General features: G+C 40.5%; 1 long non-coding RNA gene across 2 annotated transcripts; it reads right to left on the bottom strand.

The window, feature by feature from the left end:
• Positions 1-13881: 13881 nt before the first annotated feature.
• LOC108583045 lies at positions 13882-16530 on the bottom strand. 2 transcript variants are annotated; one of them, XR_001897242.3, is made up of 3 exons: positions 15299-16530; positions 14787-14901; positions 13882-14467 (listed from the first exon to the last, which is right to left on the bottom strand). It is a non-coding gene; the product is annotated as an uncharacterized LOC108583045 (long non-coding RNA). The 2 variants fall into 2 exon arrangements; XR_002518577.2 differs by having other exon boundaries at positions 13882-14901.
• Positions 16531-19019: the final 2489 nt, after the last annotated feature.

Genomic DNA, 19019 nt, shown 5'->3' with positions numbered 1-19019 from the left:
TTCCTTAGAATGGATTCCCAAAAAGATACAAGGATGAGGGCAAACCACATTTCTATTTTCATGGTAATATAGTATGTGCTGAGGGGAGTGGGAATCAGGGGAATAAGCTATCTCTGGCTCACTGTTGCATATGAGAGGGAAAAATTAACCTTATGAAAGAAAAACTTAAAATAGAGCTAAGCTACAATGAAAACATGAATAACACTTAGGAAATATTTCTGAGTTTATATGTTACAATGCAGTTAATCCAAATGGTAACTTTTACATCTATTCCTTTCTCCAAAAGAGTCAATTTTTCATGTTTACAATTTTGTTCAGAAACCACATAACAAAGCAACAAAAACTAAAATATTAATTTTTGCTTGTACTATTGGTGCCAATTCACAGAAAACAATTCTGGAAAGGAGTTTCAGTGATGTGATTTTTCTCAATAAGTATTCCTGAAATTGAATTACTAAACCTTCTTAATATTTCAAGAATTGCATAAGCACCTACAGAATTCCATGAAACCTTTGCTGATACTGGAGGGAGGTGAGTGGGAAGAAAATCAAATCACGTCTGTTGGCCACTTTCTTGCTGTACTTGTGTAGATTTTAGTTATTCATAGTGAGCAGTGTTGGCACTTCCTTGTAATTATTTTATTCAGATTTTTTCCATTACAAAAGCAATATATTTCCAGATAAAAGAGGTAATTTACCATTTATTTTCTAAAAGAAATTTCTTCTCTGTTCCTACATGCCGTCAAGTCTCAGTGAAGGAATAAAAATACATAAATCCCACAAGAAACAAGAGAACACAGAAGAAAACCATAGATAAGAAGAAAATTTGGCAAGTTTGAAAGATCTCATTTATGTCAAGTCCAAATACCAGATGGAGGAGTAGTGACTGACTGCAGAGTGGAGTAAGCCCAGCCCACATGCCTACAGCAGAAAGGTAACTTGCCCAGTGGGTTCCTGGGAGGACTTAGCATTTGGAAGACCCAGGCACTGCCAAAGATGAGGATGAGGCATAAGACTAAAAATAAAGGGCTTGGTTGAAACCTGTATGTAGTCGGATCCTCCCAAATCCCCTTCTCAAAACTATACAGGCCAGGCACGGTGGCTCACACCTGTAATCCCCAGCACTTTAGGAGGCCACAGCGGGCGGATCACAAGGTCAGGAATTCGAGACCAACCTGGCCAATTTGGTGAAACCTTGTCTCTACTAAAAATACAAAAATTACCTGGGTGTGATGGTGCGCACCTGTAGTCCCAGCTATTTGGGAGGCTGAGGCAGAAGAATTGCTTGAACCTGGGAGACAGAGGTCACAGTGAGCCAAGATTGAACCACTGCACTCCAGCCTGGGTGACAGAGCAAGACTTCGTTTCAAAACAACCACCACCACAAAAACAAAACAAACAAACAACAAACAAACAAACAAAAAACACTGCACAATCAGATGACTAACGCCGCAAAAGATCAGAAGTTGATTCTCTAGCGAAATCGAATAAGGCTTCCAAATGTGGGGACACCAGGCATTGAAAATGCAGAATTTAGTGAAAGTTTGCACTTTAAATAACGAGACTCTTCCCACACCTTGCTCTCACAACACAGACAGATATATGTGCCATCCCACCTCCCAAAATATTGGAGGACTATTCTATTTGGATATTGAATAGCCCTAAAGGATTTTCATGTATTGACACATGTGGGTCTCTCAATGAAGAGCTAACCTCTGCTTAATGGTCTATAAGACCCATCCATGCTTACAAAACTTTGTATCAAATTTTTAATACCTTATTTTTAGATTGAATGGTCAAAAAGCATAGGATATTTAAGGAGAGCCTCTAATATGCAAAAGAGAAACAACAAATGGGAAAAGGGAATTAGAAGAAAAACAGATTATACCAGCAAGGAATTATAATACTGAGAGGAGAAAAAAATACTGCATTCTTGAAGGCAGAATGCCATGAAAAAAAGAAAAAGCATTGTATTAGTTAAAATATAATAGGCTATGCTGTAGCAACACTCAATTTTCAATGATTGAGGACAACTGAAGTTTATTTCTCATTTATAGCAAGTCCAAAGCAATTATAAGTTGTTCTCCTTTATCTGGGACTCAGAGATGCAAGTTCGCTTGATTTTAGGACACCACCATTTTTACATGTGGCTTATAAGGACACCAGAGCAGGAGGCAAGAGGGATGGATCCAGGCACAGTACTTTTTAGCTGCCTTAGCCTGAAAGTGATGTATGTCACTTCTTCTCACAGACCACTCACCAGAACTAGTCACATGGCTCCAATCTAACTAAAGCCAGGAAATGTAGAGAAGCACATGGAATATTTGTTGAGCTTCACATGTCTGCAACAGGAACTATCAGAGAACAAGAAAAAGTCATGAAAATGAATAATGATAGCTGAAATTAAAGATTCAGTAGAAAATTTAGAAGATAAACTTGAGAAAACCTATCAGGAGATACAGTTGACCCTTGAACAACACAGGTTTGAACTGGGCAGATCCACTTACAAGCAGGTGGAAAATACAGTATTTGAGGAATACAAAAGCTGCTTACACTTTTTCTATATGTAGATTTCACAAGGCCAGCTGTGGAACTTGCATATATGTGAATTTTGGCATACAAGGGGGTCCTGAAAACAATCCCCTGTGCATCCTGAGAGATGACTGTACATTTTTAAATCACAGAGAAACAAAGAGATTTATAATCCATCCAATTATTAGGAATTATGAAGATTGCAGACAAAAGAATGGGAAGAAATTTTCTATAAATACCAAAAAATCATCCACAAACTAAAATATGCAAGTCTCTCCAAACTAAAAAGACCCACTAACACAGACACTCACCCTTTGTACAAAAGCTATGAGGAGGAGTCATGTGACACAACACCCAACAGCCTGTGGTTGAAACAACAAACCCTCAGAAGTACGGCCTGCACTCGGTTTAATGGAAGGGAGCGGGTTGACTGGCAAGTACCTTGCAGAGCCTGTTCAGTTTAGTGTAGGGTGTCATGCCTTTTGTTTATCACTTAACATTGTATAATAATTGTATTTCTATGGAACTTGATGACCTTCACAGCTATAACATTTAATGGTTACAAATATCCTATACGACAGACACACCATATTTTACTTAACCCCACTAGTTAGACTTTAATGTTGCTTCCAATCTTTTATTGTTCTAAATAAGATCATTGTGACTATCTTACTGAGTAAATTGTAAGTTTTAAATTATTTCCTTAGGAGGGACACCCTAAAGCTGTAAAGAAAGGGAGCAAACCTTATTATATTTCCATGATTCTTGGTGGATTTTACAGAAATCAACTTCTACAATTATTATCCCAACTCCTAATGCATGCAAGAATAAATGCACATACTCACATAGTCATTGGTATTGTATGTTTTTATTGAAAAATATTTTGCTAACTTAAGAGGAAATGGATTTGTGTACATTTCTGTATATTTGTATATGATTTCATTGTAATGAGTTATCTGTCTATAGACATCACTTATCCATTCAGTGCTTACTGCTTTTCTTATTACTTTGTAGAAATACTCTATATTGATCCATCAGTTACTTATTTGCCTTTTAATATATCTGCCCTTAAAATCTTTAAATCAGTTGATCCTCTTTTAATGATTAATCACATATTTTTCTAGAAATTTCACAATTACTTGTGTCACTGAGATTAAATTTTGTAAATGCAGGTCCTCAGTAAAATATGCTCAGTATTATTTGATGAATGCCTCCCTCCGACATATCGGGCATTGGAGGTGCAAGATGAGCAGAAATGGTCCTGCCTCCAGCAGTTTACAGAACTGATGCTTCCTACACATTGTTAATTAATCCCAGCTCCATCACTGAGCAGAATGCTTTCTTTTCGCACTGCTGTCTCATGTAAAAAATTCTTATATGTAAATACATTCTATTTTTAGCTGTTTTCTCTTGTGTCAGAACTATAGTTTTAATTATTGTAATTTGTTCTGACATCTGTGAATTTAAGTTTTTCCTGTTTTTCATTATTTTTCTTTTTCTTTTTTTTTTGTAGAGACAGGGCTTCACCATGTTGCCCAGTCTGGTCGTGAACTCCTGGCCTCAAGCGATCCACACATCTTGGCCTCCCAGAGTGCTGGTATCCCAGGCATGAGCCACTGTGCTGGTCAATGTTCATTTATTTAAACAAACATTAAAAATCATTTTTTCAAGTCCCTAAATACTGGAATTTTTATGGGATGTATATTAATGTCAAGTAGGTAGAAAATAGTTGAAGTCCTTACATTTTTTGGATGTTTCAATTCACAGTATGGTAGGATTCTCTATTTATAAAGTTTATAGTTTTTGTTTGTTTGCTTTTTTTGAGACAGAGTTTCACTCATGTTGCCCAGGCTGGAGTGCAGTGACGTGATCTCGGCTCACTGCAACCTCTGCCTCCCGGGTTCAAGCAATTCTCCTGCCTCAGCCTCCTGAGTAGGTGGGATTACAGGTGCCCACCACCATGCCTGGCTAATTTTTGTAGTTTTGGTAGTTTGGGTTTAACCATGTTGGTTAGGCTAGTCCTGAACTCCTGATCTCAGGTAATCCACCTGCCTTGGCCTCCCAAAGTTCTGGGATTATAGATTTGAGCCACTGCACCTGGCCTTTAAGTTTATAGTTTAATACTTGTTGAGTATCTGGCAAAGTGTTGCCTGTTGTTTAATAGTGCTTAATATTGTCTTTTTGGTATTGCATCCAAGTTCAATGATGAGAGAATAAAAGGCCAACTTATGAACAAAGGAAAATAAAGGTAGGTGTGAGTACATTTATCTTTGTAACTTTTAATAAACCAGTTGAATATCCTAAACTTTTATACCTTTTTAATAGTTTTAGACTCTTGCAAAGTTATTGGATTTTGTTTTGTTGTTGGTTTATTTAGTATTCATAGAGGTGTGTGTGTGTTTTATGGCATGCAGCGGTGGCAATGTCTGCCAGTGATATCTTGAGATTCAGAGATAATATTAACCAACTGAGAAGGGCTATAGTTTATACTTGTTGATTCTGGTGGAATCCTGAGACCTGTCCACCTATTGCTGAGTAACAAAGCATTTCATAACTCAGTGGCCTAAGACAACAATTTACTCTTGCTCACATTCAGTTTGTCAACTGGGGTTCAGCAGATCTGGACTGGACTCTGCTTCTCACTACAGCTCTACAGATCAGCTGGCAGGGTAAGAGGAGGGGAGGTCTACTTTAAGCTGCCAGTGGTGTGAGCAGATTTGACCACATGAGTCTCATCCTCCCTACCCTGGGCATGTCCTACTCATGATAAATGGTGGAAGTGCAAGAGAGCAAATGGAAATGCAAAGCAAGCAACAGGACTAAGCTCAAAGTCAAGCCCCACTTACATTGAGGTCATGACAAGGATGTGAATGCAGAGGATGGGGCAAAGAATTGGGACCAATAATACCATGAACTCATGTAGGAAAGAAGGAACTGGTGAGGAAGGATCCATAAGACCAAGGGAAGATTGGGATATGAGGAAGTAGAGAAGTAAGACAAGCACTCTATAAATAGTTAAGCCTACAGGAGATCAGTGGGGTTTCTGCTATCATCTAGGCAAGGGGTCCAGGACATGGAAAAGGAATGATAACAAGAACTTCATCAATTCCTAGCTTCTTCCAAGTCTGTAGTAAAGAGCACTACAACCTTTTAAACAAAAGGCTATGTGTTTGTTCTTGGGACCTGCAAGAAGGCAGCTGTGAGAATGAGATTCACTCTGCATTCAGTCACAGGAAAGAAGGACTTTACACAATTAAATTGGAGACTGGTTGAGATTAACCTCTTTTCAGATTGCTTCTGTTCTAGGCTGCTGGTCTTAGCTGGCCATCTGGGGAGGGTAAAAATCCTATGCAGCAGTGGAGCTCTCCCCTGCTCCATTTCTTTTCCTCCTGGTGATATATCCCTGGAATCTTTTGGAGAAGGTTAAGGATCTATGTGAACATGAGGGAGAGGAGTAGATTCTCAAAGCCTCGGTATAATTCAGATTCGATTTTCCCTCTCTCTGTGCAGAGATTTTGCTCCCTCTCAGTCTTCTCCTAAAGCTGGACTCAGGAGGGGCCAGTGGGGAAACAAGCTCTTAGAGGGAAGAGAGATTATACTTTCCAGTCAGAATAGGGGGAAGTTTCTGGTTCCCCATATTTCTCCACAAAGCTTATATCTGTTTTTATCCCCAACTGTGAGTCATACTTGTTGTTTGTAAGGTATCTATTTTAAACCATTTAAAAACAAGATTTGATATAAGCTCTTACCAAAATGTATAAATTTTTTAATTGGCATAATTATTTGAAAGCCCTGCTTAATAGTAGAAATTTAAAGTAATTTACTAGCTACTTATATTCTCACTCTACTCTACAACCCAAAACGTAGACACTCAACTCATTTTAAGAAATTAACTCTATGTCTAATTGGTCTATTTAAAAATTTCCAAGTTCATGAACTCATGAATGTCTTTCATGAAAGACATAAGTACTCTTAGGGAAGATAATTTTGTCCTAAGTTTATGATAAGTAATGATACCACATCCAGCACAGCAGTTGCAATTAGGAATACTGTTTGGTTTCATATTTAACAGTCTAATATCGTTCATAATTCATCTGCTTTGCAGGGGCCAAACTGGTGAATTAAAGGGGAATGCAACGAAGACAATCATACCTGCATCCTTTGGATCTCAGGGTGGTGCTAATCTCTGCCATTCCTTTGGGATAAAATTTTTTTTTTAATCTTGGTGTAAGAAGAAAGGGGTGAAGTTTCAGGGGTTTCCACTTAATCTTCTCCACTACAGGACTTCTTACTGTATACATCAAGAAATGAATGCGAGGTTTCCACCAAATGCTAAATATGTCTCTTCCAATTACCAAGCTTGGAAGCAGGAAAATGAGCACAGTGTGGGACTGTGACCCATTGGATCCACTGTGAGGTGGATCTGGGCCAAGATTCCATTTGCTGTCTCAGCCACAAATGTGTCCCTACTCTAACAGGGGTGCCACATTGGTGCTCTGAGCCCCCTGGGTTTCAGCATCAACCCAAAATGTGTATCTAATAACTCTAGAAAGATCTGGGTAAATGGTCAAAGATTTTGGGGGGGAAGATTGGAGAAATAACTGTACACACTTGCCATGGTCTTGCAGCATTCTTCCTCATAGGGACCTGGTCTGTCCTTCAGTCAATGGGTTCTAACCAGAGAGCCAAAAACTGATTAGGAGATTATGACTTTCTACAGAAGTGGCTGACTTCAGCCTTCTACCAAACCATTCTTGATCTATTTTGATTATATATAATAAACAGTACCCTTTTTGACTGTCCATTTATTTTGTCCCTAGGAACACCATGTTCTAGCCATCTCCTTTGATATCTATAGGTTAGGCCTCTCTGGCTGCCATTCTGAGCCTGCTGCCCATTATGGTTATTACACTCACCTTGCTTCTGACAGTTAAGTGCTGCCACGTGACTTGTTTTTCCAGACTCCTATCATCCTGGTTGTTAGTAGGAACCCAATTCTTTAACTGCATGCCCTACCACCAGAACTGGCTTACAAAAGACAGCTGCTGCTGAGGTTTTCAATGATGCTGAAGCCCCCTCACCAGTGCATTTCTTTCTAAATGGATTGCCCTGTGGGTCCTCTTGAGAATTTGGTCATCTAGTGGTTTTCTTGTCTTATTTAGCAGATGTAATCCAGCATACCCACTTCTCTGAAATTTCTAATACCTTCTCCATTATTTGTCACAAAAGTTCCTGCATTTTTACTTCACTTTGCCTCATTGCCTTTTTCAATCTTCCAAAATCTTTCCTAGCATCAGTATGAGTCACCTTCTAAGTCCTTGCTAGGGAATTAGCTTACCGCAGTGGTGGAGTGCCCCAAATCCCCAAGCTTTCCCCTAACAAACTTATATTCTGTTCTCTTTGGTTAGGCACTCCTAGGGTCCTCTCTTAGACACACTCTCCAAGCTTCTGCTTAGTAAGTTTTCTCTAGGTCCTGAGGTTCCTTGAACATATAATTTCATCTTCCTTTCAGAAGGCCCAGCACTTTCCTGATTGAGCTGAGATTTGATGCTAGTTATGCATCAGGTGGCTAAGAGAGGAAGTGGGGGCATATCCTGAAGAGGACCCTTCATTGTCTTATAAAGCCTTATTTGAAGTCTCTTTATAGTCTTCAAGTAAGCTGGGGAATGGGGGACAATCTTCGACAATGGAGAATAGGCCATTTCTTCAGGAACAGAGGGTTCAGGGGAAATTGAAGTTCGAAGCGCATATATGCAAAGATCTATTCCAAGAGTCAAAATCACATGCTTTCCCTATTAAGATCATGACTTTGGCTTAAGAGACTTGCCTAGCCTGAGAGCTCTGCCTTCTCAGAGTTTTGCACTATTGCAATCAAGTCCTGTGCCCACCACCCCCATCCCAGCTGCAGGAGTTGAAGCCTTCTACTCTTATGCTTTGCCTTAAAATTTTGTCTAATTTATGAGTCTATAATTTTCTCTCAACTACTCATTCAACTCCAAATAACTTATAACTACTTTCCCTCATTTCTCAAATGCCTGAGACACTGCACCAGACATTCCACCCAAACCCACACCAGCTCATTACAATGGAAATCTTAGCAATCACACTGTATAGTATACCAGGGATTAATTCTCCACCTACCTCCACCAGTGGGGTCCTCATTGCCATCCAGCCAGCAAGTGAATTAACCCTAGAATCCTTCTCCAGTGCCAGTTGCCTTAAATTGGTTTCCTAAGCAGTGAGGACTGAGATGAAGATTCTTGTACTTCATTGGGGAAGTTCTCCCAGGATAAGAGGAGTGAAGGAAGCAGGATAGGACAGCAGTAGAAAACTTAAACAAGAGTGTGGTCACTGCTGAAGACTAGTTTTGGTTTGATTCTACAGGGAAGCTCAAGTTACAACACATCTTAACCCACTTGGAGGTAGTGGGTAAAGAGCTTGGTGGGCAGCCTTTTGTACCACTGTGTTTGTTACAATTGGCTGTCCTGGGAGGTGGGGGCGTTTCCTCCCAGGAAAGGAGGCTTCTGTTTAGCTGAAGGCTAGTTCCTAGTGGAGGGGCAGCTGAGAATTATCAGCAGCCAACACAAACAACAGCAACCAGGAGATATAAAGAGGCCTGTAAAGAGGATGCAGCTGAAGTACAAAGCTAATCCTTTACAATAATGAGTATGTACTATATGATAAGCTTTCTTTCCTTTTTTTTTTTTTTTTCCTTTTTTTTTTCTTCAGATGGAGTCTCACTCTCACCCAGGCTGGAGTGCAATGGCATGATTTTGGTTCATTGCAACTTCTGCCTCCTGGGTTCAAGCAATTCCCCTGCCTCAGCCCTCCTGAGTAGCTGGGATTACAGGTGTGTGCCACCACACCTGGCTAATTTTTGTATTTTTAGTAGAGACGAGGTTTCACCATGTTGACCAGGCTGGTCTGGAACTCCTGACTTCAAGTGATCCACCTTCCTTGAGCTCCAAAAGCACTGGGATTACAGGCACTCTAATGCTAAGCTTTTAAAAATTGACTGTGTCATTTAAACTTCACAACAATTCCATGAAGGAGGTATTATGATTATCTCCATTTTATAGACAAGGAAAATGAATCTTGAGAATTCAAGTGACTTTCTCATGGTTATACAATGAGGGGGCATGTTTTCAGGTGTAATAATATCATAGATAAAAAGGCATACCTCAGTTTCTGCATGATTTAAATGGGTACATGCAGAAGCTATCTCTGTTTATATCTTAATGTAGGGACTCTAAAAGCCAACTGGATTCATATCCTGGGTTTTAAGTGCTTTACAATAATAGTGCCCTTAGAATTCGATTGTGAATCTTATTCCCTAAGTATTATTGATCTTATGTATTGGTTTTATGTGTGTGCGTATCAATTCAGTTACTGGTAATATTCAATTAATTGAAACACTACATTTACCAATTACTTTGGAAAGTCATTGTTAAAAATTACTAAGAAATTCTCCATTAAGTAATAGAAAGGCCAGAAAACAAGTCTCCATATGGGATTAATAATTTATTTGGCTTTGGGCTGTGTGTTAAGCACTTTACATCCATTTTCTCATTATGAAGTAAGTACTAGCATCACATCCCAAAGCAGATAAGAAAACTGAGACTCTAGGGGGTTTGTTAAGTAGTTTCAAATCACAGAACTAGGAAGGGATGGGTCTGAGAATTAAACTAAAACCACTATCTGACACCAAAACTAATATTGGACATTTAATGAGAAAATGGCTTATCTTAGATTCACATATATAGACACAATTGGTGATAGAGAGATCAGTGTGGGTAAAGGAAATTTTCCACCTTCTCAGTTTTCTTTCACATGAGCCAAATCTGAAGGCTATGAAGGAGATGGAAAATTTCAAAAAATACTCATTCACCCAGCACATCACTGAGCAGGAGAACATTTCTGAAACAAGAAGGAAGAATCATTAATAATGACTTGCCAAAATAAAAAGTATTTTTCTAGAGGCAGTGCCCTGAGCTGACACAGAATTGAGTGGCTCTGACTCCATAGCTTGGATGAAATCATCAAATTGTGTCCGCTGGCATAGAGGAGGATGAGGTTTTGTGCAGGGGATCGAATCTATTACTATAGGAACCATGCCAGCTACCTGCCCTCAATGGTGGCTTCCCCAGAATGCTACTGAGATTTTCTTTGCTTTGTTTTTCTGCTCACCACTCCTACCACCAATGGAGAAGACAAATGCTGAATCCCTCTGTGCTCTGTTTCCTGAGGTTACTCTGAAAAAGGAAGCAAAGCTGTCCCTCTGTTGCCAGAAGCCTACTCCTGTTGTCCTCAGATGTTACTTACCTTTCTAGACATCAATTTCCTCACCTGTGAAGTAGGAATAGTGCACCCCTTTTGATTGTTGTGGGGATGAAATTATTTTATACACATACGCACACACTATTTTGTGTGTGTGCACACACACATACATGCGTGTCTAGGACAAAAACATTTCTGAATAAGTTCAGATACTCTCCCCATGCCTCACTATATTAAAAGTAGAAGAACTGAAAGGAATATTATTATCCCATTCAAAACTCATATTCATTCTCCACAGCCTACGAGATTAAGAACAAACCCTGTCCAATATTCAAGACCTTCCTGGGTCCGGTCCCGGATTCACTTCTCAGCTACCTTTCCCATGATGCTGCATCTCTCGCGAGTCACTGAACATGATCTGCCCTTGCTGACCTTTATGCTTTTCTCATACCTGTCTCTCTACTTGCACCAGTCTCTCTAAATTTAGCCCAAATCTTGTCTACTAGTTTAGTCTCAGAATGTGAAAATTCTATACAAATCAAATTTCAGGAATAGTTATGGGTAATAGTATTTCATTCTGTCAGTGTAACTTATCATTTGCTGTGGGTGAAACTCCAGTTTAAGAATGTTTCTTAATGTTATCAAACCGTATGTGTATAACTTGATGGATTTCTAAAAGGTACACATGTTCACATAACTACTTCCCAGATCAAGAAATAGAGTTTTATAAATACCCAAGAAGCCTCCCTCATGCCCCTTTCTAATCTGTACCCTCTTCTTCAAAGGTAGCTACTATAGTGATATATCATAGATGAGCTTTTGTATTTTTTAAATTTTTATATAAATGGAATCATATAGCATATGTTCTTTTGTGTATGGATTTTGACTAATATCACGTTTATGATATATATTCATATTGTTATATATAGCAGTTCATTGTTTATCGTGGCTTCATAGCATTCAGTCACATAAAAATACTACTATCCATTTTACTGTTAATGGGCATTTTGGTTGTTTTCAATTTGGGGTCATAATGAACAATGCAATATGAACATTTTTATATTAATATTTTTGTCTACATGTGTACATGTTTTTGTGAGCTATATATAGGAGTGAAATTGCTAGGCATAGTGTATGCCTAGTTCAAATTTAGTGAATACTGCTAGTTTTCCAAAGTGGTTGTACCTGTTTACACCCCCACAGAATATAGAATTTCAAGTGTTTTCTGTCTTCACCAATACTCATTGTTGTATGTCTTTTTCTTTTTTTTAAATTTTTTATTATACTTTAAGTTCTAGGGTACATGTGCACAACGTGCAGGTTTGTTACATATGTATACATGTGCCATGTTGGTGTGCTGCACCCATTAACTCGTCATTTACATTAGGTATATCTCCTAATGCTATCTCTTCCCCCCTCCCCCCACCCCATGACAGGCCCCAGTGTGTGATGGTCCCCTTCCTGTGTCCAAGTGTTCTCATTGTTCAGTTCCCACCTATAAGTGAGAACATGTGGTGTTTGGTTTTCTGTTCTTGCAATAGTTTGCTGAGAATGATGGTTTCCAGCAGCATCCATGTCCCTACAAAGGACATGAACTCATCCTTTTTTACCGTTGAAATAATACTACACATCTACAACCATCTGACCTTTGACAACCTGACAAAAACAAGAAATGGGGAAAAGATTCCCTATTTAATAAATGGTGCTGGGAAAACTGGCTAGCCATATGTAGAAAGCTGAAACTGGATCCCGTTCTTACACCTTATACAAAAATTAATTCAAGATGGATTAGAGACTGAAATGTTAGACCTAAAACCATAAAAACCTTAGAAGAAAACCTAGGCAATACCATTCAGGACATAGGCATGGGCAAGGACTTCATGTCTAAAATACCAAAAGCAATGGCAACAAAAGCCAAAATTGATAAATGGGATCTAATTACACTAAAGAGCTTCTGCACAGCAAAAGAAACTACCATCAGAGTGAACAGGCAACCTACAGAATGGGAGAAAATTTTTGCAGTCTACTCATCTGGCAAAGGGCTAATATCCAGAACCTACAAAGAACTCAAACAAATTTACAAGAAAAAGCAAACAACCCCATCAAAACATGGGCAAAGGATATGAACAGACACTTCTCAAAAGAAGACATTTATGCAGCCAACAGACACATGAAAAGATGCTCGTCATCACTGGCCATCAGAGAAATGCAAATCAAAACCACAATGAGATACCATCTCACACCAGTTAGAATGGCGATCATTAAAAAGTCAGGAAACAACAGAAGATGGAGAGGATGTGGAGAAATAGCAACACTTTTACACTGTTGGTAGGATTGTAAACTAGTTCAACCATTGTGGAAGACAGTGTGGTGATTCCTCAAGGATCTAGAACTAGAAATACCATTTGACCCAGCCATCCCATTACTGGGTATATGCCCAAAGGATTATAAATCATGCTGCTCTAAAGACACATGCACACATATGTTTATTGTGGCACTATTCACAATAGCAAAGACTTGGAACTAACCCAAATGTCCATCAATGACAGACTGGATTAAGAAAATGTGGTATATATACACCATGGAATACTATGTATGTCTTTTTCATTATAGTCATTTTAGCAGATGTATAGTGGTGCTTCGTTATGGTTTTAATTTTCATTTTCTGGATGACTAATGATTTTGAGCTCCTTTTCATGTTTACTGGATATTTAGTATTCTCTTCTGTGAACTGCCTATTCAAGTTCCTTGCCCCTTTTGCTATTGGGTTAAGACTATATAGCTTTTATGGTTTCAACCCATTATTCCTGTATTGTCTCTCAGTGATAAAATCTTACCTGTCTTATAGACGCTTTTATATAAAGCAGGTGTAGAATTTCATCAGTAATTGTTTTAGAGTTCCTCAGGGCAGCCTAGAGTTGTGACTTGAGCAGCAGGATCTCTGAATTTTGAACCTATAAAAGTTCCTCTGACATTTTATCTGACTCCAGTAAAGAAAGTTTGTTTGTTTGTTTTTAAATTATGTATAGTGAGTACTGAAAATTAAGATAAATCAAATGAATGAATCCAGGTATCAGTAGATAAAAAGTTTATTTCACAGGCTTACCTTTTTAAAAAGATACATCAAAAATATTGAGATGCAATTGTTCCTTTGACCTTGACTCCCTTCATGGGTGGGAACTAGGGTGGCTCATTTCACTCAGCCTGCCACTGGCCACTCCTCACAAGAGGGAATGTGTGAGCAAGTAAGCGCAGGAAACAGAGGGAACAAATGCTGGAACCGGCTGGTCACTCCTGTCTGGCAGGAGCAGGCTCTGTGCAGGCCCCCACAGCAGTATCCAAGCCCCTGCTCTCTTGGCACCTGAGTTCTTGTCTAGAGTCCAGGAAGAATCAGGTCACACAAACGGTATGAAGGCTAGTATACACAGAGGATTTTATTGGGCAATAAGCGTGGCTCTCAGCGGGATGGTGAATTGGAAAGGAGGTGGCGCAGGAAGAAGGTGCTCTTTCCCTGAAGCCACACCATCTGAAGTTAGCCGTATCTATCCTTAGTCTCCGATGTTCAGTTGCTGCTTCTCTGCTAGACGCTCAGCCACTTGTGTCCCCGATACTCAGCAGCTTGTGTTCCTGACGCTCAGCAGATTGTATCACTCTGCCAGCTGAAATATTTTTGTGAATACAGGAAAGGGGAGTGGCAGACCAAAAAAAAGCAACATTTGGGTGGGAAAAAACGGGGTTATCTGTTTTCATTTAGGGCGATGGTTCCAGGCTTAAGGGTGGGGTTTAGCCAGGATCCCAGCCATTCTGGATCAATATGATAATTGATCTGTAGGCAGGGGATAATGGCAAATAGGAGGCAGGACTAACTTGCATCTCCCACTTAGATGGACAGAATAGCATGTGGAGACTCACTTTGTGAACTTTTGCTCCAAGAACCACTGGAAAAACATATCAGGAAAACCAAAAGAATTCACAGACCCTTTGAAAGAAGCAGCTTGCTGCTGTCAACTCCGGGAGACAGCTGAAAAACTGCGAGTGGCCAAAGTGCGAGTCGGGGAATTCTGCCTCTGAACACACATCCTCACTGGAGAGCCTGAAAATCCAGATCACAGGAGAAGAATTTAAACTTACCTAGAGCTGAAATGAATTTAGAAAGCTGGGAGAAATACAAAAGTAGAAGCAGCAGCATGAAGAGCCCTGTAGGCACTCCCAGGCCCCAAGAAAGCCCAGGGAACCCATTTCTGACTTTATCTCACAGAAGTCCTTGGGGAGGGTTGCCAGTGGAATTGGGGAAGGACCACAGGGAGAAGGAAACTTCCAGCTGCTTTGTAATAATTTTAACCAAGCATGAATTTTCCAGGACAGAATCTGGGGGTGAATGGGAAGTGCAAACACAAAAGCCATGGCGAGGAGGGGCAAAATCTGAAAACCCTGCTTGCTTTCTTAGTGGGGAGGCCTGTAGCCTGGGGCAAGTTCCCAACCCTGCTTACCAGCTGCCTGGATATAAACTCGGTGCTGTCGGGAAAGCATGGTAGGAGTGAGACTGGCCTTACTGGTTATGTGGGAGCTGGGTGAGGCCTGTCACTGCCAGCATCCTCCCACTTCCCTGGTGACCTGTATGACTCAGCAGAGGTAGCCATAATCCCCCTGGGAATATAACTCCATCAGTCTGAGAAACACAGCCCCATCTCCACAGTGGCCACAGCAAGTCCTGCCCAAGGAGAGTCTGAGCTCAGACACACCTAACCCTTCCCCCACCTGATGGTCTTTCTCTACCTGAAATCATAATCTCTTGGGAGTTCTATGGCACCACCCACCACCTGAGAAACCCCAGTATTTATCTAGGTGACCCTAGGGCAAGCTTGTATCCTTCCTACAATACCGCAGCAGATGCTCTCTTGAAAGCACCACCTCCTGGCTGGAGGCCAACCAACACAAACCACTACAGCAACTCATAAAAGAACAACCCTGTCCCAAGAAAGGAGAAAACAATAGCTAACTCCATTGCCTGTGACATCCTGGCTAACTAGAGGTCCTGAGTCTGTCCATGTGACAACTTTACTGCCAGCACAACCAGCATTCAAGAAAACCAGAGCACTAAACAAAACTACAACTAAGTTCCCACACAGAGTCCACCTCACTCCCCTGCTATCACCACCAGAGCAGGTGCTGGTATCCATGGCTGAGAGACCTGAAGATGGATCACATCACAGGACTCTTTGCAGACCCTCCGCAGTATGAGCTCAGAGCCCAGTAGACTTGCTGGGTGGCTAGACCCAGAAGAGAAATAACAATCACTGCAGCTTGGCTTTCAGGAAGCCCCACTTCTAGGGGAAGGGGGAGGGCACCACATCAAGGAAGCACCCCGTGGGACAAAAGAACTTGAAGTGCAGCCCTTGAGTCCCAGATCTTACCTCTGACATAGTCTGCCCAAATGAGAAAAAAACAGATAAACAATTCTGGTAATATGACAAAACAAAGTTCTGTAACACCTCCAAAATATCACACTAGCTCACCAGCAATGGATGCAAACCAAGAAGAAATCTCTGAATTTCCAGAAAAAGAATTCAGAAGGCCAATTATTAAGTTACTCAAGGAAGCATCAGAGAAAGGTGAATACCAAGTTAAAGAAATTTTTAAAATGTTGCAGAATATAGACATAAAAATCTCCAGAGAAATAGATAGCATAAATAAAAAACAATCACAACTTCTAGAAATGAAGGACACACAGAAATGCAAAATACACTGAAAAGTCAACAATAGAATCAAACAAGCAGAAGAAAGAACTTCAGAGCTCAAAGACAAGGCTTTTGAATTAACCCAATACAACAAGGACAAAGAAAAAGGAATTTAAAAAATGAACAAAGCCTCCAAGAAGTTTGGGATTATGTTAAACCACCAAATCTAATAATAATTGGTGTTCCTGAGGAAGAAGATAAATCTAAAAGTTTGGAAAACGTATTTGAGGGAATAATTGAGGGAAATTCCCTGACCTTGCTAGAGATCTAGACATTCAAATACAAGAAGCTCAAAGGACTCCCAGGAAATTCATTGCAAAAAGATCATCACGTAGGCACACAGTCATCAGGTTATCTAAAGTCAAGATGAAGGAAAGAATCTTAAGAGCTCTGAGGCAAAAGCATCAGGTAACCTATAAAGGAAAACCTATCAGATTAACAGGAGATTTCTCAGCAGAAACCCTACAAGCTAGAAGGGACTGGGGTTCTATCTTTGGCCTCCTTAAACAAAACAATTATCAGCCAAGAATTTTGTATACAGTGAAACTAAGCTTCATAAATGAAGGAAAGATACAGTCTTTTTCAGAAAAACAAATGCTGAGAGAATTCACCACTACCAAGCCCATACTACAAGAACTGCTAAAAGGAGCTCTGAGTCTTGAAACAAATCCTTGAAATACACCAAAATAGAACCTCCTTAAAGCATAAATCTCACAGGGCCTATAAAACAATAACAAAATGAAAACAAAACAAAACAAGGTATTCAGGCAGCAACTAGCATGATAAAAAGAAAAGTACCTCACATCTCAATACTAACACTGAAAGTAAATGGCCTAAATGCTCCACTTAAAAGACACAGAATGGCAGAATGGATAAGAATTCACTAACCATGTATGTGCTATCTTCAAGAGACTCACCTAACAAATAAAGACCCACAAAAACTTAAAGGAGCAAAAAAAAAAAAAAAAAATCCATGAAAATGGACACCAAAAGCAAGCAGAAGTAGCTGTTCTTATATCAGACAAAACAAACATTACAGCAACAACAGTTTAAAAAGACAAAGAGGGACACTATATAATGATAAAATTTCTAGTTCAACAGGAAAATATCACAATCCTAAATTTATGTGCACCTAATACTGGTGCTCCCAAATTTATAAAACAATTACTGCTAGACCTAAGAAATGAAATAGATGGCAATACAATAATAGAGGGGATTTCAATACTCCACTGATAGCCCTAAACAGGTCATCAAGACAGAAAGTCAACAAAGAAACAATGGACTTAAACTATACACTAGAACAGGCCGGGCACAGTGGCTCACACCTGCAATCCCAGCACTTTGGGAGGCTGAGGAGGGTGGATCACTTCAGGTCAGGAATTCGAGACCAGCCTGGTCAACATGGTGAAATCCTGTCTCTATTAAAGATACTAAAATCGGTCGGGAGCAAGATGGCCGAATAGGAACAGCTCCAGCCTCCAGCTCCCAGCACAAGTGGCGCAGAAGACGGGTGATTTCTGCGTTTTCAACTGAGGTACCGGGTTCATCTCACTGGGGAGTGCCAGACAATTGGTGCTGGTCAGCTGGTGCAGCCCAACTAGCGAGAGCCGAAGCAGGGTGAGGCATTGCCTCACCTGGGAAGCGCAAGGGGGAAGGGAATCCCTTTTCCCAGCCAAGGGAAACTGAGACACACAACAGCTGGAAAATCGGGTAACTCCCACCCTAATACTGCACTTTACCAAGGGTCTTAGCAAATGACACACCAGGTGATTATATCCCACACCTGGCCCTGAGGGTCCCACCCCCACGGGGCCTCCCTCATTGCTATAACAGCAGTCTGAGATCCAACTGCAAGGTGGCAGTGAGGCTGGAGGAGGGGCGCCTAAAATTGCTGAGGCTTAAGTAGGTAAACAAAGCCTATGGGAAGCTCCAACTGGCTGGAACCCACCGCAGCTCAAGGAGGCCTGCCTATCTCTGTAGACTCCACCTCTGGGTGGAGTCTGACAGCTGTCTGACAGCTTCAAAGAAAGCAGTGGATCTCCCAGCATGGAGGTTGAGATCTGAGAACAGACAGACTGCCTGCTCAAGTGGGTCCCTGACCCCTGAATAGCCTAACTGGGAGACATCCCCCACTAGGTGCAGACCGACACCTCATACCTCACATGGCGGGGTACACACCTGAGACAAAGCTTCCAGAACAAAAATCAGACAGAAACACTTGCTGTTCAGCAATATTCTAACTTCTGCAGCCTCTGCTGCTGATACCCAGGCAAACAGGGTCTGGAGTGGACCTCAAGCAATCTCCAACAGACCTACAGCTGAGGGTCCTGACTGTTACAAGGAAAACTAACAAACAGAAAGGACACCCACACCAAAACCCCATCAGTCACCAGCATCAAAGACAGATAAAACCACATAGATGGGGAAAAAGCAGGGCAGAAAAGCTGGAAATTCAAAAATTCAGAGCGTATCT

This window comes from Papio anubis, chromosome 1, assembly GCF_008728515.1.
Source record: "Papio anubis isolate 15944 chromosome 1, Panubis1.0, whole genome shotgun sequence".
Classification (NCBI taxonomy): Eukaryota; Metazoa; Chordata; class Mammalia; order Primates; family Cercopithecidae; genus Papio; species Papio anubis.
The sequence above is the reverse complement of the archived record's forward strand: the minus strand, read 5'-3'. Positions and strand labels throughout refer to the sequence as shown.